The sequence below is a fragment of the Hordeum vulgare genome, chromosome 7H, assembly GCF_904849725.1.
Source record: "Hordeum vulgare subsp. vulgare chromosome 7H, MorexV3_pseudomolecules_assembly, whole genome shotgun sequence".
Classification (NCBI taxonomy): Eukaryota; Viridiplantae; Streptophyta; class Magnoliopsida; order Poales; family Poaceae; genus Hordeum; species Hordeum vulgare.
The window spans coordinates 250,768,359-250,794,308 of NC_058524.1; the positions used below are offsets into that span (position 1 = coordinate 250,768,359).

The 25,950-nt window shown below is 47.1% G+C and overlaps 29 non-coding genes across 29 annotated transcripts; all 29 read left to right on the forward strand.

Annotated features, from left to right (window-relative positions):
- Positions 1 to 1,763: 1,763 nt before the first annotated feature.
- LOC123415017 lies at positions 1,764 to 1,882 on the forward strand. Its single transcript, XR_006614923.1, has one exon. It is a non-coding gene; the product is annotated as a 5S ribosomal RNA (ribosomal RNA).
- Positions 1,883 to 2,215: 333 nt separating this feature from the next.
- On the forward strand, positions 2,216 to 2,334 carry LOC123414776. The gene has a single exon (XR_006614698.1). It is a non-coding gene; the product is annotated as a 5S ribosomal RNA (ribosomal RNA).
- Positions 2,335 to 3,089: 755 nt separating this feature from the next.
- Positions 3,090 to 3,207, forward strand: LOC123413942. Its single transcript, XR_006614045.1, has one exon. It is a non-coding gene; the product is annotated as a 5S ribosomal RNA (ribosomal RNA).
- A 332-nt stretch (positions 3,208 to 3,539) lies between these two features.
- LOC123414998 lies at positions 3,540 to 3,658 on the forward strand. The gene has a single exon (XR_006614905.1). It is a non-coding gene; the product is annotated as a 5S ribosomal RNA (ribosomal RNA).
- A 333-nt stretch (positions 3,659 to 3,991) lies between these two features.
- LOC123414760 lies at positions 3,992 to 4,110 on the forward strand. Its single transcript, XR_006614683.1, has one exon. It is a non-coding gene; the product is annotated as a 5S ribosomal RNA (ribosomal RNA).
- Positions 4,111 to 4,443: 333 nt separating this feature from the next.
- On the forward strand, positions 4,444 to 4,562 carry LOC123413938. The gene has a single exon (XR_006614041.1). It is a non-coding gene; the product is annotated as a 5S ribosomal RNA (ribosomal RNA).
- Positions 4,563 to 4,895: 333 nt separating this feature from the next.
- Positions 4,896 to 5,014, forward strand: LOC123414702. The gene has a single exon (XR_006614628.1). It is a non-coding gene; the product is annotated as a 5S ribosomal RNA (ribosomal RNA).
- A 393-nt stretch (positions 5,015 to 5,407) lies between these two features.
- Positions 5,408 to 5,526, forward strand: LOC123413691. The gene has a single exon (XR_006613812.1). It is a non-coding gene; the product is annotated as a 5S ribosomal RNA (ribosomal RNA).
- A 334-nt stretch (positions 5,527 to 5,860) lies between these two features.
- On the forward strand, positions 5,861 to 5,978 carry LOC123414201. The gene has a single exon (XR_006614269.1). It is a non-coding gene; the product is annotated as a 5S ribosomal RNA (ribosomal RNA).
- Positions 5,979 to 6,311: 333 nt separating this feature from the next.
- Positions 6,312 to 6,430, forward strand: LOC123413698. The gene has a single exon (XR_006613819.1). It is a non-coding gene; the product is annotated as a 5S ribosomal RNA (ribosomal RNA).
- Positions 6,431 to 6,748: 318 nt separating this feature from the next.
- On the forward strand, positions 6,749 to 6,867 carry LOC123414935. Its single transcript, XR_006614846.1, has one exon. It is a non-coding gene; the product is annotated as a 5S ribosomal RNA (ribosomal RNA).
- Positions 6,868 to 7,201: 334 nt separating this feature from the next.
- Positions 7,202 to 7,320, forward strand: LOC123415020. Its single transcript, XR_006614926.1, has one exon. It is a non-coding gene; the product is annotated as a 5S ribosomal RNA (ribosomal RNA).
- A 333-nt stretch (positions 7,321 to 7,653) lies between these two features.
- Positions 7,654 to 7,772, forward strand: LOC123413901. Its single transcript, XR_006614008.1, has one exon. It is a non-coding gene; the product is annotated as a 5S ribosomal RNA (ribosomal RNA).
- Positions 7,773 to 18,273: 10,501 nt separating this feature from the next.
- LOC123413778 lies at positions 18,274 to 18,392 on the forward strand. The gene has a single exon (XR_006613891.1). It is a non-coding gene; the product is annotated as a 5S ribosomal RNA (ribosomal RNA).
- Positions 18,393 to 18,725: 333 nt separating this feature from the next.
- Positions 18,726 to 18,844, forward strand: LOC123414080. Its single transcript, XR_006614163.1, has one exon. It is a non-coding gene; the product is annotated as a 5S ribosomal RNA (ribosomal RNA).
- Positions 18,845 to 19,177: 333 nt separating this feature from the next.
- Positions 19,178 to 19,296, forward strand: LOC123414863. Its single transcript, XR_006614779.1, has one exon. It is a non-coding gene; the product is annotated as a 5S ribosomal RNA (ribosomal RNA).
- A 333-nt stretch (positions 19,297 to 19,629) lies between these two features.
- LOC123413999 lies at positions 19,630 to 19,748 on the forward strand. The gene has a single exon (XR_006614094.1). It is a non-coding gene; the product is annotated as a 5S ribosomal RNA (ribosomal RNA).
- Positions 19,749 to 20,502: 754 nt separating this feature from the next.
- Positions 20,503 to 20,621, forward strand: LOC123414916. Its single transcript, XR_006614828.1, has one exon. It is a non-coding gene; the product is annotated as a 5S ribosomal RNA (ribosomal RNA).
- A 308-nt stretch (positions 20,622 to 20,929) lies between these two features.
- On the forward strand, positions 20,930 to 21,048 carry LOC123414033. The gene has a single exon (XR_006614124.1). It is a non-coding gene; the product is annotated as a 5S ribosomal RNA (ribosomal RNA).
- Positions 21,049 to 21,381: 333 nt separating this feature from the next.
- Positions 21,382 to 21,500, forward strand: LOC123414016. The gene has a single exon (XR_006614109.1). It is a non-coding gene; the product is annotated as a 5S ribosomal RNA (ribosomal RNA).
- Positions 21,501 to 21,832: 332 nt separating this feature from the next.
- On the forward strand, positions 21,833 to 21,951 carry LOC123413809. The gene has a single exon (XR_006613923.1). It is a non-coding gene; the product is annotated as a 5S ribosomal RNA (ribosomal RNA).
- Positions 21,952 to 22,259: 308 nt separating this feature from the next.
- On the forward strand, positions 22,260 to 22,378 carry LOC123414082. The gene has a single exon (XR_006614165.1). It is a non-coding gene; the product is annotated as a 5S ribosomal RNA (ribosomal RNA).
- Positions 22,379 to 22,711: 333 nt separating this feature from the next.
- Positions 22,712 to 22,830, forward strand: LOC123414154. Its single transcript, XR_006614228.1, has one exon. It is a non-coding gene; the product is annotated as a 5S ribosomal RNA (ribosomal RNA).
- Positions 22,831 to 23,163: 333 nt separating this feature from the next.
- LOC123414011 lies at positions 23,164 to 23,282 on the forward strand. Its single transcript, XR_006614104.1, has one exon. It is a non-coding gene; the product is annotated as a 5S ribosomal RNA (ribosomal RNA).
- A 754-nt stretch (positions 23,283 to 24,036) lies between these two features.
- LOC123414917 lies at positions 24,037 to 24,155 on the forward strand. Its single transcript, XR_006614829.1, has one exon. It is a non-coding gene; the product is annotated as a 5S ribosomal RNA (ribosomal RNA).
- A 308-nt stretch (positions 24,156 to 24,463) lies between these two features.
- LOC123414179 lies at positions 24,464 to 24,582 on the forward strand. The gene has a single exon (XR_006614251.1). It is a non-coding gene; the product is annotated as a 5S ribosomal RNA (ribosomal RNA).
- A 333-nt stretch (positions 24,583 to 24,915) lies between these two features.
- On the forward strand, positions 24,916 to 25,034 carry LOC123414017. Its single transcript, XR_006614110.1, has one exon. It is a non-coding gene; the product is annotated as a 5S ribosomal RNA (ribosomal RNA).
- Positions 25,035 to 25,366: 332 nt separating this feature from the next.
- Positions 25,367 to 25,485, forward strand: LOC123414647. The gene has a single exon (XR_006614576.1). It is a non-coding gene; the product is annotated as a 5S ribosomal RNA (ribosomal RNA).
- Positions 25,486 to 25,793: 308 nt separating this feature from the next.
- Positions 25,794 to 25,912, forward strand: LOC123413789. Its single transcript, XR_006613904.1, has one exon. It is a non-coding gene; the product is annotated as a 5S ribosomal RNA (ribosomal RNA).
- The last annotated feature ends 38 nt before the right edge of the window (positions 25,913 to 25,950 follow it).

Genomic DNA, 25,950 nt, shown 5'->3' on the forward strand with positions numbered 1-25,950 from the left:
GCCTCTGAATCAGTCGGCTGGAGAGAATCGGCTATTCTGGCGGCTGCAACCAAGTTGAGGATGGGTGTGCGGAACACCTCGACGTTGCTCTGGTGAGTGCGTCGACTGGAAGAACGATGGTGCTGACGACGAGCGCCGGATGATTCTCCGAACTCATGCTCGTTCCGCCCAGTCCCGAGGGGACTTTCGTGGGAATCGGCCATGAGAACTTCGGCTGCAAGCCCGCGACCCGGATACTCGGAAGGTAGTTCAGTCGGAACTGATTCCAAGCAATGGGATGACGGCGGGACCACAACCGATTCAAGCACCGCCACTTGAGAGGACGCGTTTTGTCGCGCATGGGCGTGTCGCAACCAAGGCTGGAGCCGCGGACGACGGGATCGCTTGTTGCGGCGCGTGACGGGGGCGAAGATCGACACCGGGGTCGATTGCTGGAGAAGAAGAACACCGCAGGAACTGGCACGGAAGTGCGTAGCCCCGCGACTAGGGAGCGCCTCGACGTCGAGGGGCGCATCCCGAAGCCATGCCGAATCATCGGCGATGAAGGAGAGGGTACCGAAGAGGATCTCATGACCCATGCACAGATCTCCGCCGGACGACATGACGAAAAGATGAAATCGGAAACTCGCCGGAAGTCGCTTAGACGCCTGCCCCACGGTGGGCGCCAACTGTCGTGGGTATAAGTATGACAGTAGAAGTATGGGGTACAAAAGTATATGGGCAGAGCCTTAGCTACGGCGAGGATGTATGAGTTCAGGCCCCTCTACGGTGGAGGTAAAAGCCCTACGTCTGAGTGCTCTTGGGAGCTTTGTGTCGAGTGAATTATAGGATTATAGCAAGTGCCAACCCTTGCACTGGTGGGGAAGGGCGGCTTATATAGAGTGCGCTGCCCTTCATAATGGCCCAGTGGACAACGGTGGAATAGTGGCGAGTAAATGCTTATGTTACAAGTAACGTAAGCGTTAAATGCTAATAATGGTGTACGAAAACGTATGACCGTTGCCCTCCTGGGAGGTTACGATGTACAGAGTGGATTCCAGTCGGTACGTTAGGTATGCTCCGAGTGGATCGTCTCCGACTGGATGATGGGGGCGCCCTTAGTTCAGTCGGAACTGTCTAAGGGCCTTGTCTTCTATGAAGGGTAGTCCTTGGGTAGGACCTATAGGGCAGACCTATAACCCTACCCTAGGACAATAACCCCATCACTAGTAAACGTCAAAAATAAGAAACGAGGTCATATAGATCACGCTCCCGCGTCATCCTTGTCACGTGGCGCAAAAATATTTAAAAAGGGGAATGCAACACGAGGACTTCCCAGGAGGTCACCCATCCTAGTACTACTCTCGCCCAAGCACGCTCAACTTCGGAGTTCTTGGGCGAGAGTAGTACAAGGATGGGTGACCTCTTGGGAACTCCTCGTGTTGCATTCCCCTTTTTAAATATTTTTGCGCCACGTGACAAGGATGACGCGGGAGCGTGATCTATATGATCTCGTTTTCTTATTTTTGACGTTTACTAGTTTTCTTATTTTTGACGTTTGTGATATGTTTTAGCTTGCGTCTCATTGTTGACGTGTCTAGGGGCGGCGTCGTTGGGTGTCAAGCGCGGTGGGAAAAGTCACAGAGGTCGTGGCGGTGCTCGTGTTGTCGGGGTAGAGAGGGAGCGGTGAAATTCTTGTGTTAAACTCGTCTCCGTTGTCGAGGCAAATGTGGCAATAGACACTGCAGGGGCAGGCATAAGGAACAAATAGATAGTTGCATGTTGGATGCGATCATACCAGCACTAAAGCACCGGATCCCATCAAAACTCGGAAGTTATGCGTGCTTGGGCGAGAGTAGTACCAGGATGGGTGACCTCCTGGGAAGTCCTCGTGTTGCATTCCCCTTTTTAAATATTTTTGCGCCACGTGACAAGGATGACGCGGGAGCGTGATCTATTTGACCTCGTTTTCTTATTTTTGACGTTTACTAGTTTTCTTATTTCTGACGTTTGTGATATCTTTTAGCTTGCGTCTCATTGTTGACGTGTCTAGGGGCGGCGTCGTTGGGTGTCAAGCGCGGTGGGAAAAGTCACAGAGGTCGTGGCGGTGCTCGTGTTGTCGGGGTAGAGAGGGAGCGGTGAAATTCTTGTGTTAAACTCGTCTCCGTTGTCGAGGCAAATGTGGCAATGGACACGGGAGGGGCAAGCATAAGGAACAAATAGATAGTTGCATGTCGGATGCGATCATACCAGCACTAAAGCATCGGATCCCATCAGAACTCCGAAGTTAAGCGTGCTTGGGCGAGAGTAGTACTAGGATGGGTGACCTCCTCGGAAGTCCTAGTGTTGCATTTCCCTTTTTAAATATTTTTGCGCCACGTGACAAGGATGACGCGGGAGCGTGATCTATATGACGTCATTTTCTTATTTTTGACGTTTACTAGCTTTCTTATTTTTGACGTTTGTGATATGTTTTAGCTTGTGTCTCATTGTTGACGTGTCTAGGGGCGGCGTCGTTGGGTGTCAAGCGCGGTGGGAAAAGTCACAAAGGTCGTGGCGGTGCTCGTGTTGTCGGGGTAGAGAGGGAGCGGTGAAATTCTTGTGTTAAACTCGTCTCCGTTGTCGAGGCAAATGTGGGAATGGACACGGGAGGGCAAGCATAAGGAACAAATAGATAGTTGCATGTCGGATGCGATCATACCAGCACTAAAGCACCGGATCCCATCAGAACTCCGAAGTTAAGCGTGACCTCCTCGGAAGTCCTCGTGTTGCATTCCCCTTTTTAAATATTTTTGCGCCACGTAACAAGGATGACGCGGGAGCGTGATCTATATGACCTCGTTTTCTTATTTTTGATGTTTACTAGTTTTCTTATTTCTGACGTTTGTGATATGTTTTAGCTTGCGTCTAATTGTTGACATGTCTAGGGGCGGCATCGTTGGGTGTCAACCGCGGTGGGAAAAGTCACAGAGGTCGTGGCGGTGCTCCTGTTGTCGGGATAGAGAGGGAGCGGTGAAATTCTTGTGTTAAACTCGTCTCCGTTGTTGAGGCAAATGTGGCAATGGACACGGGAGGGGCCATCATAAGGAACAAATAGATAGTTGCATGTCGAATGTGATCGTACCAACACTAAAGCACCAGATCCCATTAGAACTCTGAAGTTAAGCGTGCTTGGGGGAAAGTAGTACTAGGATGGGTGACCTCCTGGGAAGTCCTCTGTTGCATTCCCCTTTTTAAAAATTTTTGCGCCACGTGACAAGGATGACGCGGGAGCGTGATCTATATGACCTCGTTTTCTTATTTTTGATGTTTAGTAGTTTTCTTATTTTTGACGTTTGTGATATGTTTTAGCTTGCGTCTCCTTGTTGACTTGTCTAGGGGCGGCGTCGTTGGGTGCCAAGCGCGGTGGGAAAAGTCACAGAGGTCGTGGCGGTGCTCGTGTTGTCGGGGTAGAGAAGGAGCGGTGAAATTCTTGTGTTAAATTCGTCTCCGTTGTCGAGGCAAATGTGCAAAGGACACGGGAAGGGCAAGCAAAAGGAACAAATAGATAGTTGCATGTCGGATGCGATCATACCAGCACTAAAGCATCGGATCCCATCAGAACTCCGAAGTTAATCGTGCTTGGGCGAGAGTAGTACTAGGATGGGTGACCTCGTGGAAAGTCCTTGTGCTGCATTCCCCTTTTTAAATATTTTTGCGCCACATGACAAGGATGATGCGGGAGCGTGATCTATATGACCTCGTTTTCTTATTTTTGACGTTTACTAGTTTCCTTATTTTTGACGTTTGTGATATGTTTTAGCTTGCGTCTCATTATTGACGTGTCTAGGGGCGGCGTCGTTGGGTGCCAAGCGCGGTGGGAAAAGTCAAAGAGGTCGTGGCGGTGCTCGTGTTGTCGGGGTAGAGAAGGAGCGGTGAAATTCTTGTGTTAAATTCGTCTCCGTTGTCGAGGCAAATGTGCAATGGACACGGGAAGGGCAAGCAAAAAAGAACAAATAGATAGTTGCATGTCGGATGCGATCATACCAGCACTAAAGCATCGGATCCCATCAGAACTCCGAAGTTAATCGTGCTTGGGCGAGAGTAGTACTAGGATGGGTGACCTCGTGGGAAGTCCTTGTGCTGCATTCCCCTTTTTAAATATTTTTGCGCCACATGACAAGGATGACACGGGAGCGTGATCTATATGACCTCGTTTTCTTATTTTTGACGTTTACTAGTTTCCTTATTTTTGACGTTTGTGAGATGTTTTAGCTTGCGTCTCATTGTTGACGTCTCTAGGGGCGGCGTCGTTGGGTGTCAAGCGCGGCGGGAAAAGTCACAGAGGTCGTGGAGGTGCTCGTGTTGTCGGGGTAGAGAGGGAGCGGTGAAATTCTTGTGTTAAACTCGTCTCCGTTGTCGAGGCAAATGTGGCAATGGACACAGGAGGGGCAAGCATAAGGAACAAATAGATAGTTGCATGTCGGATGCGATCATACCAGCACTAAAGCATCGGATCCCATCAGAACTCCGAAGTTAAGCGTGCTTGGGCGAGAGTAGTACTAGGATGTGTGACCTCGTGGGAAGTCATAGTGTTGCATTTCCCTTTTAAAATATTTTTGCGCCACGTGACAAGGATGACGCGGGAGCGTGATCTATATGACCTCGTTTTCTTATTTTTGACATTTACTAGCTTTCTTATTTTTGACGTTTGTGATATGTTTTAGCTTGCGTCTCATTGTTGACGTGTCTAGGGGTGGCGTCGTTGGGTGTCAAGCGTGGTGGGAAAAGTCACAGAGGTCGTGGCGGTGCTCGTGTTGTCGGTGTAGAGAGGGAGCGGTGAAATTCTTGTGTTAAACTCGTCTCCGTTGTCGAGGCAAATGTGGCAATGGACACGGGAGGGGCAAGCATAAGGAACAAATAGATAGCCAAATGTCGGATGCGATCATACCAGCACTAAAGCACCGGATCCCATCAAAACTCCGAAGTTAAGCGTGCTTGAGCGAGAGTAGTACTAGGATGGGGGACCTCCTGGGAAGTCCTCGTGTTGCATTCCCCTTTTTAAATATTTTTGCGCCACGTGACAAGGATGACGCGGGAGCGTGATCTATATGACCTCGTTTTCTTATTTTTGCGCCACGTGACAAGGATGACGCGGGAGCGTGATCTATATGACCTCGTTTTCTTATTTTTGACGTTTACTAGCTTTCTTATTTTTGACGTTTGTGATATGTTTTAGCTTGCGTCTCATTGTTGACGTGTCTAGGGGCGGCGTCGTTGGGTGTCAAGTGCGGTGGGAAAAGTCACAGAGGTCATGGCGGTGCTCGTGTTGTCGGTGTAGAGAGGGAGCGGTGAAATTCTTGTGTTAAACTCGTCTCCGTTGTCGAGGCAAATGTGGCATTGGACACGGGAGGGGCAAGCATAAGGAACAAATAGATAGTCAAATGTCGAATGCGATCATACCAGCACTAAAGCACCGGATCCCATCAGAACTCCGTAGTTAAGCGTGCTTGGGCGAGAGTAGTACTAGGATGGCAGACCTCGTGGGAAGTCCTCGTGTTGCATTCCCCTTTTAAAATATTTTTGCGCCACGTGACAAGGATGACGCGGGAGCGTGATCTATATGACCTCGTTTTCTTATTTTTGACGTTTACTAGTTTTCTTTTTTTTTGACGTTTGTGATATGTTTTAGCTTGCGTCTCATTGTTGACGTGTCTAGGGGCGGCGTCGTCGGGTGTCAAGCGCGGTGGTCAAAGTCACAGAGGTCGTGGTGGTGCTCGTGTTGTCGGGGTAGAGAGGGAGCGGTGAAATTCTTGTGTTAAACTCGTCTCCGTTGTCGAGGCAAATGTGGCAATGGACACGGGAGGGGCAAGCATAAAGAATAAATAGATAGTTGTATGTCGGATGCGATCATACCAACACTAAGGCATTGCATCCCTTAGAACTCCGAAGTTAAGCGTGCCTGGGCGAGAGTAGTACCAGGATGGGTGACCTCCTGGGAAGTCCTCGTGTTGCATTCCCCTTTTTAATTATTTTTGCGCCACGTGACAAGGATGACGCGGGAGCGTGATCTATATGACCTCGTTTTCTTATTTTTGATGTTTACTAGTTTTCTTATTTTTGACGTTTGTGATATGTTTTAGCTTGCGTCTCATTGTTGACGTGTCTAGGGGCGGCGTCGTTGGGTGTCAAGCGCGGTGGGAAAAGTCACAGAGGTCGTGGCGGTGCTCGTGTTGTCGAGGTAGAGAGGGAGCGGTGAAATTCTTGGGTTAATCTCGTCTCCGTTGTCGAGGCAAATGTGGCAATGGACACGGGAGGGGCAAGCATAAGGAACAAATAGATAGTTGCATGTCGGATGCGATCATACGAGCACTAAAGCACCGGATCCCATCAGAACTCAGAAGTTAAGCGTGCTTGGGCGAGAGTGGTACTAGGATGGGTGACCTCCTGGGAAGTCCTAGTGTTGCATTCCCCTTTTTGAATATTTTTGCGCCACGTCCCGCGTGATCTATATGACCTCGTTTTCTTATTTTTGACGTTTACTAGTTTTCTTATTTTTGACGTTTGTGATATGTTTTAGCTTGCGTCTCATTGTTGACGTGTCTAGGGGCGGCGTCGTTGGGTGTCAAGCACGGTGGGAAAAGTCACGGAGGTCGTGGCGGTGCTCGTGTTGTCAGGGTAGAGAGGGAGCGGTGAAATTCTTGTGTTAAACTCGTCTCCGTTGTCGAGGCAAATGTGGCAATGGACACGGGAGGGGCAAGCATAAGGAACAAATAGATAGTTGCCTGTCGGATGCGAACATACCAGCACTAAAGCACCGGATCCCATCAGAACTCCAAACTTAAACGTGCTTGGGCGAGAGTAGTACTAGGATGGGTGACCTCCTGGGAGGTCCTCGTGTTGCATTCCCCTTTTTAAATATTTTTGCGCCACGTGACAAGGATGACGTGGGAGCGTGATCTATATGATCTCATTTTCTTATTTTTTGACTTATACTAGTTTTCTTATTTTTGACGTTTGTGATATGTTGTAGCTTGCGTCTCATTGTTGACGTGTCTAGGGGCGGCGTCGTTGGGTGTCAAGCGCGGTGGGAAAAGTCACAAAGGTCGTGGCGGTGCTCGTGTTGTCGGGGTATAGAGGGAGCGGTGAAATTCTTGTGTTAAACTCATCTCTGTTGTCGACGCAAATGTGGCAATGGACACGGTAGGGGCAAGCATATGGAACAAATAGATAGTTGTATGTTGGATGCGATCATACCAGCACTATAGCACCGGATCCCATCAGAACTCCGAAGTTAAGCGTTCTTGGGCGAGAGTAGTACCAGGATGGGTGACCTCCTGGGAAGTCCTCGTGTTGCATTCCCCTTTTTAATTATTTTTGCGCCACGTGACAAGGATGATGCGGGAGCGTGATCTATATGACCTCTTTTTCTTATTTTTGACGTTTACTAGTTTTCTTATTTCTGACGTTTGTGATATGTTTTAGCTTGCGTCTCATTGTTGACGTGTCTAGGGGCGGCGTCGTTGGGTGTTAAACACGGTGGGAAAAGTCACAGAGGTCGTGGCGGTGCTCGTTTTGTCGGGGTAGAGAGGGAGCGGTGAAATTCTTGTGTCAAACTCGTCTCCGTTGTCAAGGCAAATGTGGCAATGGACACGGGAGGGGCAAGCATAAGGAAGAAATAGATAGTTGCATGTCGGATGCGATCATACCAACACTAAAGCATTGGATCCCATCGGAACACCGAAGTTAAGCGTGCTTGGGCGAGAGTAGTACTAGGATGGGTGACCTCCTAGGAAGTCCTCGTGTTGCATTCCCCTTTTTAAATATAGCAAAAGAGCTCGTGCGTTGCAACGGAAAAGAAAATAACACATGCTCTGAACGTAATATATTTTCACATGGCATCACATTTGTGTTGCCGACGATGACCTTAGTGCTCATACAACGAAAATGCGTTTGAATATATAATCACTCGGATTAAGATGAGAAATATGTTGTTTCTCCCCATGAGGTTTTCCAAAGGTGTGCATGTGTGGTTAACCATGGTTTTCTTTCGTTTCAATTTGGTTTTAATTTAATGGATGTTTATTGCAATTCGTATCGTCGCCGGAAAGAGAGAGAAAAAAGGATTGTGCACTACAAATTAAGTTTGCATCAAAAATAATATTTAAGAAGTATTCAACAGCTAAAAATAACATCCTATTTAGATTCTACATATTTTTTTAATCTAATTTCATATATAACATGTTAAAATCGGAGTTACGGTTTAAAAGATATGAATACTTTTGTTTTAGATAATATGTGGATTGATTAACTGAAAAGTCGGGTTTTTTTTGTTAAAACAAAAAAACGTTTTGACCGACTTAAAAACGGAGGGCGGGTTAATTACTTGAAACATCAGGGGGTTTTCTGAGAAAAGCAAAAAATGATTCGTTTTCTGACTTAAATCCGGACTGCGGGTTGATTACCTGAAATATCAGGGGAGTTTCTGAAACATTCAAAAAATGATTCGTTTTTCTGACTTAAAACATGACTGCGGGTTGATTTCAGCAAACATCAGGGGCTTTTGTGAGGACGACACAAGCCTTAGACGCTTTATTATTAGGGAGATATTTTTGCACCACGTGCCAAGGATGATGCGGGAGCGTGATCTATATGACCTCGTTTTCTTATTTTTGACGTTTACTAGTTTTCTTATTTTTGACGTTTGTGATATGTTTTAGCTTGCGTCTCATTGTTGACGTGTCTAGGGGCGGCGTCGTTGGGTGTCAAGCACGGTGGGAAAAGTCACATAGGTCGTGGCGATCCTCGTGTTGTCGGGGTAGAGAGGGAGCGGTGAAATTCTTGTGTTAAACTCGTCTCCGTTGTCGAGGCAAATGTGGCAATGGACACGGGAGGGGCAAGCATAAGGAACAAATAGATAGATGCATGTCGGATGCAATCATACCAGCACTAAAGCACCGGATCCCATCATAACTCCGAAGTTAAGCGTGCTTGGGCGAGAGTAGTACTTGTTGGGGAACGTCGCATGGGAAACAAACAATTTCCTACGCGCACGAAGACCTATCATGGTGATGTCCATCTAGGAGAGGGGATTTCCGATCTACTTACCCTTGTAGATCGCACAGCAGAAGCGTTAGGGAACGCGGTTGATGTAGTGGAACGTCCTCACGTCCCTCGATCCGCCCCGCGAACCGTCCCGCGATCCGTCCCACGATCTAGTGCCGAACGGACGACACCTCCGCGTTCAGACCACGTATAGCTCGACGATGATCTCGGCCTTCTTGATCAAGCAAGAGAGAGGGATAGGTAGATGAGTTTCCCGCAGCGTGACGGTGCTCCGGAGGTTGGTGGTGATCTAATCTCAGCAGGGCTCCGCCCGAGCTCCGCAGAAACGTGATCTAGAGGTAAAACCGTGGAGGTATGTGGTCGGGCTGCCTTGAAAAAGTTGTCTCAAATCAGCCCTAATAGCTCCATATATATAGGAGGAGGGAGGGGAGGCTTGCCTTGAGGCTCAAGGAGCCCCAAGGGCTGCGCACCAAGGGGAGGAGGAGTCCTCCTCCAATCCTAGTCCAACTAGGATTGGAAGGTGGAGTCCTTCTCTTCCTTCCCACCTGTTTTTTCTTTTCATTTCTCTTTGATTTTCTATGTATGACGCATAGGGCCATCTTGGGCTGTCCCACCAGCCCACCAAGGGCTGGTGCGCCACCCAGGAGACCTATGGGCTTCCCCGGGGTGGGCTGCCCCCCCGGTGAACATCCGGAACCCATTCGTCATTCCCGGTACATTCCCGGTAACTCCGAAAACCTTCCGGTAATCAAATGAGGTCATCCTATATATCAATCTTCGTTTCTGGACCATTCCGGAAACCCTCGTGACGTCCGTGATCTCATCCGAAACTCCAAACAACATTCGGTAACCAACCATATAACTCAAATACGCATAAAACAACGTCGAACCTTAAGTGTGCAGACCCTGCGAGTTCGAGAACTATGTAGACATGACCCGAGTGACTCCTCGGTCAATATCCAATATCGGGACCTGTATGCCCATATTGGATCCAACATATTCTACGAAGATCTTATCGCTTGAACCTCAGTGCCAAGGATTCATATAATCCCGTATGTCATTCCCTTTGTCCTTCGGTATGTTACTTGCCCGAGAGTCGATCGTCAGTATCCGCATACCTATTTCAATCTCGTTTACCGGCAAGTCTCTTTACTCGTTCCGCAATACAAGATCCCGCAACTTACACTAAGTTACATTGCTTGCAAGGCTTGTGTGTGATGTTGTATTACCAAGTGGGCCCCAAGATACCTCTCCATCACACGGAGTGACAAATCCCAGTCTCGATCCATACTAACTCAACGAACACCTTTGGAGATACCTGTAGAGCATCTTTATAGTGACCCAGTTACGTTGCGACGTTTGATACACACAAGGCATTCCTCCGGTGTTAGTGAGTTATATGATCTCATGGTCATAGGAACAAATACTTGACCCGCAGAAAACAGTAGCAACAAAATGACACGATCAACATGCTATGTCTATTAGTTTGGGTCTAGTCCATCACGTGATTCTCCTAATGACGTGATCCAGTTATCAAGCAACAACACCTTGTACATAGTCAGAAGACCCTGAATATCTTTGATCAACTGGCTAGCCAACTAGAGGCTTGCTAGGGACAGTGTTTTGTCTATGTATCCACACATGTATATAAGTCTTCATTCAATACAATTATAGCATGGATAATAAACGATTATCTTGATACAGGAATTATAATAATAACTATATTTATTATTGCCTCCAGTGAATAATTCCAACAGTCTCCCACTTGCACTAGAGTCAATAATCTAGCCCTCACATCACCATGCGAATTACATTGTAATAAATCTAACACCCATACAGTTCTGGTGTTGATCATGATTTGCCCATGGAAGAGGTTTAGTCAGCGGGTCTGCTACATTCAGATCCGTGTGCACTTTGCATATATTTACGTCCTCCCCTTCGACGTAGTCGCGGATGAGGTTGAAGCGTCGTTTGATGTGTCTGGCCTTCTTGTGAAACCGTGGTTCCTTTGCTAAGGCAATGGCACCCGTGTTGTCACAGAACAAGGTTATTGGATTCAGTGCGCTTGGCACCACTCCAAGATCCGTCATGAACTGCTTCATCCAGACACCCTCCTTAGCCGCCTCCGAGGCAGCCATGTACTCCGCTTCACATGTAGAATCAGCTACGACGCTTTGCTTGGAACTGCACCAGCTTACCGAACCCCCATTAAGAATAAATACGTATCTGGTCTGCGACTTAGAATCGTCCGGATCTGTGTCAAAGCTTGCATCGACGTAACCCTTTAAGGCGAGCTCTTCATCACCTCCATACACGAGAAACATCTCCTTAGTCCTTTTCAGGTACTTCAGGATATTCTTGACCGCCGTCCAGTGATCCACTCCTGGATTATTCTGGAACCTTCCTGCCATACTTATGGCCAGGCTAACGTCCGGTCTAGTGCACAACATTGCATACATGATAGATCCTATGGCTAAAGCATAGGGGACGGTGCTCATATGCTCTCTAGCTTTATCAGTTGCTGGGCACTTTGTCTTACTCAATCTCATACCTTGCAAAACTAGCAAGAACCCTTTCTTGGACTGTTCCATTTTGAACCTCTTCAAAACTTTATCAAGGTATGTGCTTTGTGAAAGTCCTATCAGGCGTTTCGACCTATCCCTGTAGATCTTAATGCCTAGAATGTAAGCAGCTTCTCCTAGGTCCTTCATAGAGAAACTTTTATTCAAGTAAACCTTTATGCTCTCCAAAAACTCTACGTTGTTTCCAATCAGCAATATGTCATCCACATATAATATTAGAAACGCCACAGAGCTCTCACTCACTTTCTTGTAAATACAAGATTCTCCAACCACTTGTATAAACCCAAATGCTTTGATCACCTCATCAAAGCGTTTATTCCAACTCCGAGATGCTTGCACCAGTCCATAAATGGATCGCTGGAGCTTGCATACCTTGTTAGCATTTTTAGGATCGACAAAACCTTCGGGTTGCATCATATACAACTCTTCCTTAAGGAAACCGTTAAGGAACGCCGTTTTGACATCCATCTGCCAGATTTCATAATCGAAAAATGCAGCTATTGCTAACATGATTCTAACGGACTTAAGCACCACTACGGGTGAGAATGTCTCATCGTAGTCAACTCCTTGAACTTGTGAAAAACCCTTTGCCACAAGTCGAGCTTTATAAACGGTCACATTGCCGTCAGCGTCCGTCTTCTTCTTAAAGATCCATTTGTTGTGAATAGCCTTGCGGCCCTCAGGTAGTACTTCCAAAGTCCACACTTTGTTTTCATACATGGATCCAATCTCGGACTTCATGGCCTCCATCCATTTGTTGGAATCTGGGCCCACCATTGCTTCTTCATAATTTGCAGGTTCATTGTTGTCTAACAACATGATTGACAAAACGGGATTACCGTACCACTCTGGAGCAGCACGTGGTCTCGTCGACCTGCGTGGTTCGATAGGAACTTGAACCGGAGTTTCATGATCATCATCATTAACTTCCTCCTCAACTGGCGTCGCAACGACAGGGGTTTCCCCTTGCCCTGCGCCACCATCCAGAGGGATGAGAGGTTCGACAACCTCATCAAGTTCTATCTTCCTCCCACTCAATTCTCTCGAGAGAAACTCCTTCTCGAGAAAAGCTCCGTTTTTAGCAACAAACACTTTGCCCTCGGATTTGAGATAGAAGGTGTACCCAACTGTCTCTTTTGGGTAACCTATGAAGATGCACTTTTCCGCTTTGGGTTCTAGCTTTTCAGGCTGAAGCTTTTTGACATAAGAATCACATCCCCAAACTTTAAGAAACGACAACTTTGGCCTTTTGCCATACCACAGTTAATATGGTGTCGTCTCAACGGATTTTGATGGTGCCCTATTTAAAGTGAATGCACGTGTGTCTAATGCATAACCCCAAAACGATAACGACAAATCGGTAAGAGACATCATAGATCACACCATTTCTAATAAAGTACGATTACGACGTTCGGACACACCATTACGCTGTGGTGTTCTAGGCGGTGTCAACTATGAAACAATTCCACATTGTTTTAAGTGAGCACCAAACTCGAAACTCAGATATTCACCCCCACGATCAGACCGTAGGAACTTGATCTTCTTGTTACGATGATTTTCAACTTCACTCTGAAATTGCTTGAACTTTTCAAATTTTCAGACTTGTGCTTCATTAAGTAGACATAACCATATCTACTCAAATCGTCAGTGAAGGTGAGAAAATAACGATATCCGTCGCGTGCCTCCACGCTCATCGGACCGCACACATCGGTATGTATGATTTCCAACAAGTCACTGGCATGCTCCATTGTTCCGGAGAACGGAGTTTTAGTCATCTTGCCCATGAGGCATGGTTCGCACGTGTCAAGTGAATCAAAGTCAAGTGACTCCAAAAGTCCATTAGTATGGAGTTTCTTCATGCGCTTTACACCAATATGACCTAAACGGCAGTGCCACAAAAACATGGCGCTATCATTGTTAACTCTAACTCTTTTGGTCTCAATGTTATGTATATGTGTATTATCACTATCAAGATTCAATATGAACAATCCTCTCACATTGGGTGCATGACCATAAAATATGTTACTCATAGAAATAGAACAACCATTATTCTTTGACTTAAAAGAGTAACCGTCTTGCAATAAACAAGATCCAGATATAATGTTCATGCTCAACGCAGGCACTAAATAACAATTATTCAAGTTCATAACTAATCCTGATGGTAACAGAAGTGAAACTATGCCGACAGCGATTGCATCAACCTTGGAACCATTTCCTACGCGCATCGTCACTTCATCTTTCGCCAGCCTTCGCCTATTCCGCAGTTCCTGTTTCGAGTTGCAAATATGAGAAACAGAACCGGTATCGAATACCCATGCACTACTACGAGAGCCGGTTAAGTACACATCGATAACATGTATATCAAATATACCTGATTTTTCTTTGGCCGCCTTCTTATCAGCCAGATACTTAGGGCAGTTGCGCTTCTAGTGACCCATACCCTTGCAATAGTAGCACTCTGTTTCAGGCTTAGGTCCAGCTTTGGGTTTCTTCGTCGGATTGGCAACAGGCTTGCCGCTCTTCTTTGAATTACCCTTCTTCCCTTTGTCGTTTCTCTTGAAACTAGTGGTCTTATTCACCATCAACACTTGATGCTCTTTACGGAGTTCAGACTCTGCGACTTTCAGCATCGCAAACAACTCGCCGGGTGACTTGTTCATCCCTTGCATGTTGTAGTTCAACACAAAGCCCTTATAGCTTGGCGGCAGTGATTGAAGAATTCTCTCAGTGATAGCCTCTTGCGGGAGTTCAATCCCCAGCTCAGCTAGACGGTTTGAGTTCCCAGACATTTTGAGCACATGTTCACTGACAGACGAATTCTCCTCCATCTTGCAAACATAGAATTTATCGGAGGTCTCATATCTCTCGATCCGGGCGTTCTTCTGAAAGATAAACTTCAACTCCTGGAACATCTCACATGCTCCATGACGCTCAAAGTGACGTTGAAGTCCCGACTCTAAGCCATACAAGACTGCACATTGAACTACTGAGTAGTCCTCCTTACGTGTTAACCAAGCGTTCTTAACATCTTGGTCAGCCGTAGCGGGTGGTTCATCTCCTAGCGCAGCATTAAGGACATAATCCTTCTTCCCGGCTTGTAGGATCAACTTAAGATTACGAGCCCGGTCTACAAAGTTGCTTCCATCATCTTTCAACTTAGCTTTCTCTAGGAGCGTATTAAAATTCAGGGTGACTGTTGCGTGAGCCATGATCTACAACACAAATATATTCAAAGTGGACTTAGACTATGTTCAAGATAATTAGAGTTTAACTTAATCAAATTACTTGCTAAACTCCCACTCAAAAGGTACATCTCTCTAGTCATTTGAGCGGTTCATGACCCACTTACACTAACTCAAGTCCGATCATCACGTGAGTTGAGTATACTTTCAGTGGTAAGCATCCCTATGCTAATCATATCAACTATATGATTCATGTTCGACCTTTCGGTCTCATGTGTTCCGAGGCCATGTATGCACATGCTAGGCTCGTCAAGCTTAACCCGAGTGTTCCGTGTGTGCAACTGTTTTGCACCCGTTGTATGTGAACGTTGAGTCTATCACACCTGATCATCACTTGGTGTCTCGAAACGACGAACTGTAGCAACGGTGCACACTTGGGGAGAACACAATTTCGTCTTGATATTTCAGTGAGAGATCACATCATAATGCTACCGTCGTTCTAAGCAAAATAAGGTGCATAAAAGGATTAACATCACATGCAATTCATAAGTGACATGATATGGCCATCATCACGTGCTCCTTGATCTCCATCACCAAAGCACCGGCACGATCTTCTTGTCACCAACGCCACACCATAATCTCCATCAACGTGTCGCCATCGGGGTTGTCATGCTACTCATGCTATTATTACTAAAGCTGCATCCTAGCAAAATAGTAAATGCATCTGCAAGCACAAACGTTAGTTTAAAGACAACCCTATGGCTCCTGCCGGTTGCCGTACCATCGACGTGCAAGTCGATATTATCTATTACAACATGATCATCTCATACATCCAATATACCACATCACATCGTTGGCCATATCACATCACAAGCATACCCTGCAAAAACAAGTTAGACGTCCTCTAATTTGTTGTTGCATGTTTTACGTGGTGACCATGGGTATCTAGTAGGATCGTATCTTACTTACGCAAACACCACAACGGAGATATATGAATTGTTATTTAACCTTATCCAAGGACCTCCTCAGTCAAATCCGATTTAACCAAAGTTGGAGAAACCGACACTTGCCAGTCATCTTTGAGCAACGGAGTTACTCGTAGCCATGAAACCAGTCTCTCGTAAGCGTACGAGTAATGTCTGTCCAAGCCGTTTCAATCCAACAATGCCGCGGAATCAAGAAAAGACTAAGGAGGGCAGCAAGACGCACATCACCGCCCACAAAAACTTTTGTGTTCTACTCGAGATTACATCTATGCATGAACCTATCTCATGATGCCACTGTTGGGGAACGTCGCATAGGAAACAAAAAATTTCCTACGCGCACGAAGACCTATCATGGTGATGTCCATCTATGAGAGGGGATTTCCGATCTACGTGCCCTTGTAGATCGCACAGCAGAAGCGTTAGTGAACGCGGTTGATGTAGTGGAACGTCCTCACGTACCTCGATCTGCCCCGCGAACCGTCCCACGAACCGTCCCGCGATCCGTCCCACGATTTAGTGCCGAACGGACGGCACCTCCGCGTTCAGAACACGTACAGCTCGACGATGATCTCAGCCTTCTTGATCCAGCAAGAGAGACGGAGAGGTAGATGAGTTCTCCGGCAGCGTGACGGCGCTCCGGAGGTTGGTGGTGATCTAATCTCAGCAGGGCTCCGCCCGAGCTCCGTAGAAACGTGATCTAGGGGTAAAACCGTGGAGGTATGTGGTCGGGCTGCCTTGAAAAAGTTGTCTCAAATCAGCCCTAATAGCTCCATATATATAGGAAGAGGGAGGGGAGGCTTGCCTTGAGGCCCAAGGAGCCCCAAGAGCTGCGCACCAAGGGGAGGAGGAGTCCTCCTCCAATCCTAGTCCAACTAGGAATTGAAGGTGGAGTCCTTCTCTTCCTTCCCACCTCTTTTTTCTTTTCTTTTCTCTTTGATTTTCTATCTGTGGCGCATAGGGCCTTCTTGGGCTGTCCGACCAACCCACCAAGGGCTGGTGCGCCACCCCCAGGCCTATGGGCTTCCCCGGGGTGGGCTGCCCCCCCCGGTTAACATCCGGAACCCATTCGTCATTCCCGGTACATTCCCGGTAACTCCGAAAACCTTTCGATAATCAAATGAGGTCATCCTATATATCAATCTTCGTTTCTGGACCATTCCGGAAACCCTCGTGACGTCCGTGATCTCATCCGAAACTCCAAACAACATTCGGTAACCAACCATATAACTCAAATACGCATAAAACAACGTCGAACCTTAAGTGTGCAGACCCTGCGAGTTCGAGAACTATGTAGACATGACCCGAGTGACTCCTCGGTCAATATCCAATATTGGGACCTGTATGCCCATATTGGATCCAACATATTCTACGAAGATCTTATCGCTTGAACCTCAGTGCCAAGGATTCATATAATCCCGTATGTCATTCCCTTTGTCCTTCGGTATGTTACTTGCCCGAGAGTCGATCATCAGTATCCGCATACCTATTTCAATCTCGTTTACCGGCAAGTCTCTTTACTCGTTCCGCAATACAAGATCCCGCAACTTACACTAAGTTACATTGCTTGCAAGGCTTGTGTGTGATGTTGTATTACCGAGTGGGCCCCAAGATACCTCTCCGTCACACCGAGTGACAAATCCCAGTCTCGATCCATACAAACTCAACGAACACCTTCGGAGATACCTGTAGAGCATCTTTATAGTCACCCAGTTACGTTGCGACGTTTGATACACACAAAGCATTCCTCCGGTGTTAGTGAGTTATATGACCTCATGGTCATAGGAACAAATACTTGACACGCAGAAAACAGTAGCAACAAAATGACACGATCAACATGCTATGTCTATTAGTTTGGGTCTAGTCCATCACGTGATTCTCCTAATGACGTGATCCAGTTATCAAGCAACAACACCTTGTACATAGTCAGAAGACCCTGACTATCTTTGATCAACTAGCTAGCCAAGTAGAGGCTTGCTAGGGACAGTGTTTTGTCAATGTATCCACACATGTATATAAGTCTTCATTCAATACAATTATAGCATGGATAATAAACGATTATCTTGATACAGGAATTATAATAATAACTATATTTATTATTGCCTCTAGGGCATAATTCCAACAGGACTAGGATGGGTGACCTCCTGGGAAGTCCTCGTGTTGCATTCCCCTTTTTAAATATTTTTGCGCCACGTGACAAGGATGACGCGGGAGCGTGATCTACATGACCTCGTTTTCTTATTTTTGACGTTTACTAGTTTTCTCATTTCAGACGTTTGTGATATGTTTTAGCTTGCGTCTCAATGTTGACGTGTCTAGGGGCGGCGTCGTTGGGTGTGAAGCGCGGTGGGAAAAGTCACAGAGGTCGTGGCGATGCTCGTGTTGTCGGGGTAGAGAGGGAGCGGTAAAATTCTTGTGTTAAACTCGTCTCCGTTGTCGAGGCAAATGTGGCAATGTACACGGGAGGGGCACGCATAAGGAACAAATAGATAGTTGCATGTTGGATGCGATCATACCAGCACTAAAGAAACGGATCCCATCAGAACTCCGAAGTTAAGCGTGCTTTGGCGAGAGTAGTACTAGGATGGGTGACCTCCTAGGAAGTCCTCGTGTTGCATTCACCGTTTTAAATATTTTTGCGCCACGTGACAATGATGACCCAGGAGCGTGATCTATATGACCTCGTTTTCTTATTTTTGACGTTTACTAGTTTTCTTATTTCTGACGTTTGTGATATGTTTAAGCTTGTGTCTCATTGTTGACGTGTCTAGGGGCGGCGTCATTGGGTGTCAAGTGCGGTGGGAAAAGGCACATAGGTCGTGGCGGTGCTCATGTTGTCGGGGTAGAGAGGGAGCGGTGAAATTCTTGTGTTAAACTCGTCTCCGTTGTCGAGGCAAATGTGGCAATGGACACGGGAGGGGCAAGCATAAGGAACAAATAGATAGTTGCATGTCGGATGCGATCATACCAGCACTAAAGCACCGAATCCCATCAAAACTCCGAATTTAAGCATGCTTGGGCTAGAGTAGTACTATGATGGGTGACCTCCTGGGAAGTCCTCGTGTTGCATTCTCCTTTTTAAATATTTTTGCGCCACGTGACAAGGATGACGCGGGAGCGTGATCTATATGACCTCGTTTTCTTATTTTTGACGTTTACTAGTTTTCTCATTTCTGATGTTTGTGATATGTTTTAGCTTGCGTCTCATTGTTGTCGTGTCTAGGGGCGGCGTCGTTGGGAGTCAAGCGCGGTGGGAATAGTCACAGAGGTCGTGGCGGTGCTCGTGTTGTCGGGGTAGAGAGGGAGCGGTGAAATTCTTGTGTTAAACTCGTCTCCGTTGTCGAGGCAAATGTGGGAATGGACACGGGAGGGGCAAGCGTAAGGAACAAATAGATAGTTGCATGTCGTATGCGATCATACCTGCACTAAAGCACCGGATCCCATCAGAACTCCGAAGTTAAGCGTGCTTGGGCGAGAGTAGTACTAGGATCGGTATCCTCGTGGGAAGTCCTCGTGTTGCATTCCCATTTTTAAATATTATTGCGCCACGTGACAAGGATGACGCGGGAGCGTGATCTATATGACCTAGTTTTCTTATTTTTGACGTTTACTAGTTTTCTCATTTCTGACGTTTGTGATATGTTTTAGCTTGCGTCTCATTGTTGACGTGTCTAGGGGCGGCGTCGTTGGGTGTCAAGCGCGGTGGGAAAAGTCACAGAGGTCATGGCGATGCTCATGTTGTCGGGGTAGAGAGTGAGCGGTGGAATTCTTGTGTTAAACTCGTCTCCGTTGTCGAGGCAAATGTGGCAATGGACATGGGAGGGGCAAGCATAAGGAACAAATATATAGTTGCATGTCGTATGTGATCATACCAGCACTAAAGCACCGGATCCCATCAGAACTCCAAAGTTAAGCGTGCTTGGGCGAGAGTAGTACTAGGATGGGTAACCTCCTGGGAAGTCCTCGTGTTGCATTCCCCTTTTTAAATATTTTTGCGCCACGTGACAATGATGACGCGGGAGCGTGATCTATATGACCTCGTTTTCTTATTTTTGACGTTTACTAGTTTTCTTATTTCTGACGTTTGTGATATGTTTTAGCTTGCGTCTCATTGTTGATGTGTCTAGGGGCGTCGTCGTTGGGTGTCATGCACGGTGGGAAAAGTCACAGAGGTCGTGGCGGTGCTCATGTTGTCGGGGTAGAGAGGGAGCGGTGGAATTCTTGTGTTAAACTCGTATCCGTTGTCGAGGCAAATGTGGCAATGGACACGGGAGGGGCAAGCATAAGGAACAAATAGATAGTTGCATGTCGTATGCGATCATACCAGCACTAAAGCACCGGATCCCATCAGAACTCCGAAGTTAAGTGACCTCCTAGGAAGTCCTCGTGCTGTATTCCCCTTTTTAAATATTTTTGCGCCACGTGACAAGGATGATGTGGGAGCGTGATCTATATGACCTCGTTTTCTTATTTTTGACGTTTACTAGTTTTCTTATTTCTCACGTTTGTGATATGTTTTAGCTTGCGTCTCATTGTTGACGTGTCTAGGGGCGGCGTCGTTGGGTGTCAAGCGCGGTGGGAAAAGTCACAGAGGTCGTGGCGGTGCTCGTGTTGTCGGCGTAGAGAGGGAGCGGTGAAATTCTTGTGTTAAACTCGTCTCCGTTGTCGAGGCAAATGTGGCAATGGACACGGGAGGGGCAAGAATAAGGAACAAATAGATAGTTGCATGTCGGATGCGATCATACCAGCGCTAAAGCACCGGATCCAATCAAAACTCCAAAGTTAAGCGTGCTTGGGCGAGAGTAGTACTAGGATGGGTGACCTCCTGGGAAGTCCTCGTGTTGCATTCCCCTTTTTAAATATTTTTGCGCCACGTGACAAGGATGACGCGGGAGCGTGATCTACATGACCTCATTTTCTTATTTTTGACGTTTGTGATATGTTTTAGCTTGCGTCTCATTGTTGACGTGTCTAGGGGCGGCGTCGTTGGGTGTCAAGCGTGGTGGGAAAAGTCACGGAGGTCGTGACGGTGCTCGTGTTGTCGGGATAGAGAGGGAGCGATGAAATTCTTGTGTTAAACTCGTCTCTGTTGTCGAGGCAAATGTGGCAATGGACATGGGAGGGGCAAGCATAAGGAACAAATAGATAGTTGCATGTCGGATGCGATCATACCAGCACTAAAGCACCGGATCCCATCAGAACTCCAAAGTTAAACGTTCTTGGCCAAGAGTAGTACTAGGATGGGTGACCTCCTGGGAAGTCCTCGCCTTGCATTGCCCTTTTTAAATATTTTCGCGCCACATGACAAGGGTGACGCGGGAGCGTGATCCATATGACCTCGTTTTCTTATTTTTGACGTTTACTAGTTTTCTTATTTTTGACGTTTGTGATATGTTTTAGCTTGCGTCTCATTGTTGACGTGTCTAGGGGCGGCGTCGTTGGGTGTCAAGCGTGGTGGGAAAAGTCACGGAGGTCGTGGCGGTGCTCGTGTTGTCGGGGTAGAGAGGGAGCGGTGAAATTCTTGTGTTAAACTCGTCTCCGTTGTCGAGGCAAATGTGGCAATGCACACGGGAGGGGCAAGCATAAGGAACAAACAGATAGTTGCATATCGGATGCGATCATACCAGCGCTAAAGCACCGGATCCAATCGAAAATCCAAAGTTAAGCGTGCTTGGGCGAGAGTAGTACTAGGATGGGTGACCTCCTAGGAAGTCCTCGTGTTGCATTCCCCTTTTTAAATATTTTTGCGCCACGTGACAAGGATGACGCGGGAGCGTGATCTACATGACCTCGTTTTCTTATTTTTGACGTTTACTAGATTTCTTATTTGTGACGTTTGTGATATGTTTTAGCTTGCGTCTCATTGTTGACGTGTCTAGGGGCGGCGTCGTTGGGTGTCAAGCGCGGTGGGAAAAGTCACAGAGGTCATGGCGGTGCTCGTGTTGTCGGGGTAGAGAAGGAGCGGTGAAATTCTTGTGTTAAACTCGTCTCCGTTGTCGAGGCAAATGTGGCAATGGACACGGGAGGGCAAGCATAAGGAACAAATAGATAGTTTCATGTCCGATGCGATCATACCAGCACTAAAGCACCGGATCCCATCAGAACTCCGAAGATAAGCGTGCTTGGGCGAGAGTAGTACTAGGATGGGTGACCTCCTGGGAAGTCCTCGTGTTGCATTCCCCTTTTTAAATATTTTCTCGCAACGTGACAAGGATGACGCGGGAGCGTGATCTATATGACCTCGTTTTCTTATTTTTGACATTTGTGATATGTTTTAGCTTGCGTTTCATTGTTGACGTGTCTAGGGGCGGCGTCGTTGGGTGTCAAGCGCGGTGGGAAAAGTCACAAAGGTCTTGGCGGTGCTCGTGTTGTCGGGGTAGAGAGGGAGCGGAGAAATTCTTGTGTTCAACTCGTCTCCGTTGTCGAGGCAAATGTGGCAATGGACACGGGAGGGGCAAGCATAAGGAACAAATAGATAGTTGCATGTCGGATGCGATCATACCAGCACTAAAGCACCGAATCCCATCAAAACTCCGAATTTAAGCATGCTTGGGCTAGAGTAGTACTATGATGGGTGACCTCCTGGGAAGTCCTCGTGTTGCATTCTCCTTTTTAAGTATTTTTGCGCCACGTGACAAGGATGACGCGGGAGCGTGATCTATATGACCTCGTTTTCTTATTTTTGACGTTTACTAGTTTTCTCATTTCTGATGTTTGTGATATGTTTTAGCTTGCGTCTCATCGTTGTCGTGTCTAGGGGCGGCGTCGTTGGGTGTCAAGCGCGGTGGGAATAGTCACGGAGGTCGTGGCGGTGCTCGTGTTGTCGGGGTAGAGAGGGAGCGGTGAAATTCTTGTGTTAAACTCGTCTCCGTTGTCGAGGCAAATGTGGGAATGGACACGGGAGGGGCAAGCATAAGGAACAAATAGATAGTTGCATGTCGTATGCGATCATACCTGCACTAAAGCACCGGATCCCATTAGAACTCCGAAGTTAAGCGTGCTTGGGCGAGAGTAGTACTAGGATGGGTATCCTCGTGGGAAGTCCTCGTGTTGCATTCCCATTTTTAAATATTATTGCGCCACGTGACAAGGATGACGCGGGAGCGTGATCTATATGACCTAGTTTTCTTATTTTTGACGTTTACTAGTTTTCTCATTTCTGACGTTTGTGATATGTTTTAGCTTGCGTCTCATTGTTGACGTGTCTAGGGGCGGCGTCGTTGGGTGTCAAGCGCGGTGGGAAAAGTCACAGAGGTCGTGGCGATGCTCATGTTGTCGGGGTAGAGAGGGAGCGGTGGAATTCTTGTGTTAAACTCGTCTCCGTTGTCGAGGCAAATGTGGCAATGGACATGGGAGGGGCAAGCATAAGGAACAAATATATAGTTGCATGTCGTATGTGATCATACCAGCACTAAAGCACCGGATCCCATCAGAACTCCAAAGTTAAGCGTGCTTGGGCGAGAGTAGTACTAGGATGGGTAACCTCCTGGGAAGTCCTCGTGTTGCATTCCCCTTTTTAAATATTTTTGCGCCACGTGACAATGATGACGCGGGAGCGTGATCTATATGACCTCGTTTTCTTATTTTTGACGTTTACTAGTTTTCTTATTTCTGAAGTTTGTGATATGTTTTAGCTTGCGTCTCATTGTTGATGTGTCTAGGGGCGGCGTCGTTGGGTGTCATGCACGGTGGGAAAAGTCACAGAGGTCGTGGCGGTGCTCATGTTGTCGGGGTAGAGAGGGAGCGGTGGAATTCTTGTGTTAAACTCGTATCCGTTGTCGAGGCAAATGTGGCAATGGACACGGGAGGGGCAAGCATAAGGAACAAATAGATAGTTGCATGTCGTATGCGATCATACCAGCACTAAAGCACCGGATCCCATCAGAACTCCGAAGTTAAGTGACCTCCTAGGAAGTCCTCGTGCTGTATTCCCCTTTTTAAATATTTTTGCGCCACGTGACAAGGATGATGTGGGAGCGTGATCTATATGACCTCGTTTTCTTATTTTTGACGTTTACTAGTTTTCTTATTTCTCACGTTTGTGATATGTTTTAGCTTGCGTCTCATTGTTGACGTGTCTAGGGGCGGCGTCGTTGGGTGTCAAGCGCGGTGGGAAAAGTCACAGAGGTCGTGGCGGTGCTCGTGTTGTCGGCGTAGAGAGGGAGCGGTGAAATTCTTGTGTTAAACTCGTCTCCGTTGTCGAGGCAAATGTGGCAATGGACACGGGAGGGGCAAGAATAAGGAACAAATAGATAGTTGCATGTCGGATGCGATCATACCAGCGCTAAAGCACCGGATCCAATCAAAACTCCAAAGTTAAGCGTGCTTGGGCGAGAGTAGTACTAGGATGGGTGACCTCCTGGGAAGTCCTCGTGTTGCATTCCCCTTTTTAAATATTTTTGCGCCACGTGACAAGGATGACGCGGGAGCGTGATCTACATGACCTCGTTTTCTTATTTTTGACGTTTGTGATATGTTTTAGCTTGCGTCTCATTGTTGACGTGTCTAGGGGCGGCGTCGTTGGGTGTCAAGCGTGGTGGGAAAAGTCACGGAGGTCGTGACGGTGCTCGTGTTGTCGGGATAGAGAGGGAGCGGTGAAATTCTTGTGTTAAACTCGTCTCCGTTGTCGAGGCAAATGTGGCAATGGACATGGGAGGGGCAAGCATAAGGAACAAATAGATAGTTGCATGTCGGATGCGATCATACCAGCACTAAAGCACCGGATCCCATAAGAACTCCAATGTTAAACGTTCTTGGCCAAGAGTAGTACTAGGATGGGTGACCTCCTGGGAAGTCCTCGCCTTGCATTGCCCTTTTTAAATATTTTCGCGCCACATGACAAGGATGACGCGGGAGCGTGATCCATATGACCTCGTTTTCTTATTTTTGACGTTTACTAGTTTTCTAATTTTTGACGTTTGTGATATGTTTTAGCTTGCGTCTCATTGTTGACGTGTCTAGGGGCGGCGTCGTTGGGTGTCAAGCGTGGTGGGAAAAGTCACGGAGGTCGTGGCGGTGCTCGTGTTGTCGGGGTAGAGAGGGAGCGGTGAAATTCTTGTGTTAAACTCGTCTCCGTTGTCGAGGCAAATGTGGCAATGCACACGGGAGGGGCAAGCATAAGGAACAAACAGATAGTTGCATATCGGATGCGATCATACCAGCGCTAAAGCACCGGATCCAATCGAAAATCCAAAGTTAAGCGTGCTTGGGCGAGAGTAGTACTAGGATGGGTGACCTCCTAGGAAGTCCTCGTGTTGCATTCCCCTTTTTAAATATTTTTGCGCCACGTGACAAGGATGACGCGGGAGCGTGATCTACATGACCTCGTTTTCTTATTTTTGACGTTTACTAGATTTCTTATTTTTGACGTTTGTGATATGTTTTAGCTTGCGTCTCATTGTTGACGTGTCTAGGGGCGGCGTCGTTGGGTGTCAAGCGCGGTGGGAAAAGTCACAGAGGTCATGGCGGTGCTCGTGTTGTCGGGGTAGAGAGGGAGCGGTGAAATTCTTGTGTTAAACTCGTCTCCGTTGTCGAGGCAAATGTGGCAATGGACACGGGAGGGCAAGCATAAGAAACAAATAGATAGTTTCATGTCCGATGCGATCATACCAGCACTAAAGCATCGGATCCCATCAGAACTCCGAAGATAAGCGTGCTTGGGCGAGAGTAGTACTAGGATGGGTGACCTCCTGGGAAGTCCTCGTGTTGCATTCCCCTTTTTAAATATTTTCTCGCAACGTGACAAGGATGACGCGGGAGCGTGATCTATATGACCTCGTTTTCTTATTTTTGACGTTTGTGATATGTTTTAGCTTGCGTTTCATTGTTGACGTGTCTAGGGGCGGCGTCGTTGGGTGTCAAACGCGGTGGGAAAAGTCACAAAGGTCTTGGCGGTGCTCGTGTTGTCGGGGTAGAGAGGGAGCGGAGAAATTCTTGTGTTCAACTCGTCTCCGTTGTCGAGGCAAATGTGGCAATGGACACGGGAGGGGCAAGCATAAGGAACAAATAGATAGTTGCATGCTGGATGCGATCATACCAGCACTAAAGCACCGGATCCCAGAAGAACTTTGAAGTTAAGCGTGCTTGGGCGAGAGTAGTACTAGGATGGGTGACCTCCTGGGAAGTCCTCATGTTGCATTCCCCTTTTTAAGTATTTTTGCGCCACGTGACAAGGATGAC